The sequence below is a fragment of the Schistocerca nitens genome, chromosome 2 (genome assembly GCF_023898315.1).
Source record: "Schistocerca nitens isolate TAMUIC-IGC-003100 chromosome 2, iqSchNite1.1, whole genome shotgun sequence".
In the NCBI taxonomy this organism is placed as follows: domain Eukaryota; kingdom Metazoa; phylum Arthropoda; class Insecta; order Orthoptera; family Acrididae; genus Schistocerca; species Schistocerca nitens.
The window spans coordinates 808,915,909-808,917,560 of record NC_064615.1 but is presented as its reverse complement, the minus strand read 5'-3'; positions in this window follow the sequence as shown (position 1 = coordinate 808,917,560).

The following is a 1,652-nucleotide window of genomic DNA, read 5'->3' as shown; positions in this document are numbered from 1 at the left end:
AAAAGAATGTCACCTTCTCTCCACGGATTCCTATTTGAGCTCCCACAGCATCTTCGTAATATTTGTGTGTTGTTCAAACTTATCAGTAGCAAATTTAGCAACTCACTTCTGATTTGCTTCGAAGTCTTCCTGTAGTCGGGTCTATTGCGAATTCCAAATACTTGAGCAGTACTCAACAACTGGTTGCACTAGTGTCCTATATGAAGTATCCTTTACAGATGAATCACACTTTCCTAAAATTGTCCCAATAAACCAAAGTTGACCATTCGTCTTCCCTGCTACAGGGAGGCATATAAAAGACTGGCCCAAAGTGCAGAATGCTTGCGAATTACACATGAACTGTTGCTTGCCATGAGCAGATAACAATAGCATTAGATTATTTGTTATTTCTTTATTATCTAATTATTACACATTAATCTATTTGTTGTTGTATCTGCTCACGGCGGGCAACAATTCATGCATAATTGGCGAGCAATCTGTACTCTGGTTTTTTGTGCATCATCCTATACATTCCTTACTTGTTCATTCTATTTCATATCACTTTGCAACATTGCACCTAGATATTTAATGGGCACGACTGTGTCAAGCAGCACATTACTAATGCTGTTTTCGAACGTTAAAGGTTTGTTTTTCATACTCATCTACATTAACAACTATTTTCTACATTTACAGATAGCTGCTATTCATCACACCAACTAGAAATTTTGTCCAAGTAATCTTGTATCCTCCTACAGTCACTCAACAATGGCACTTGCCATACACTACAGCATCATCAGCAAACAGCTGCAGATAGCTGCTCACCCTGTCTGCCAGAACTTTTATGTATACAGAAAATAATAGCAGTCCCTGGGATACCATGGTCTCTGATTAACACTTGCTGTTGAGGACAACATACTAGGTTCTGTTACTTAAGAAGTCTTCAAGCCATTCACTTATCTGGGAACCTATTCCATACTCATCTACATTAACAACTATTTTCTACATTTACAGATAGCTGCTATTCATCACACCAACTAGAAATTTTGTCCAAGTAATCTTGTATCCTCCTACAGTCACTCAACAATGGCACTTGCCATACACTACAGCATCATCAGCAACCTTTGTTAACAGTCTGCAGTGAGGCATCATTGTTTCGGAAATCTAGGAATGTGGAATCTGCCTGTTGCCCTTCATCAAAAGAAGAAAAAAAAAAAAAAAAAAGAGCAAGCTGAGATTCGCAGAAGTTATGTTTTCTAAAACCATGGCTGTTTTGTGTGTAAAACGACCCGAGGAGTGACTTGTTTTCAACTATTTCAGTTATTTCTCTATACCAGTGATGCCTATTAGTATGTCCTGTATCTTAAACACGAAATTTAAAACTTCAGCTTTCCTTTTGCTATTTGCTACTGCCACAACCAACTAGTCAATGAGTGACTGGATAGAACCCTTAGATCTACTTTGCGATTTTACATAGGACTAGAATTTTCTCAGTTTGTTCTTATGATGTTTTGCTAAGGTATGTCAGTGGTAGTTGTATGCTTCACACATCGATCTTTGTACAGCTGCATGAATCTGTACTAACCTTAAAAGCACAGACAGAAAGCCAGATATGCAAATTGTTACCCTTCTGATGTATCACTGGTGAAGGCCGACACCTATGAGCTATGTAGCTG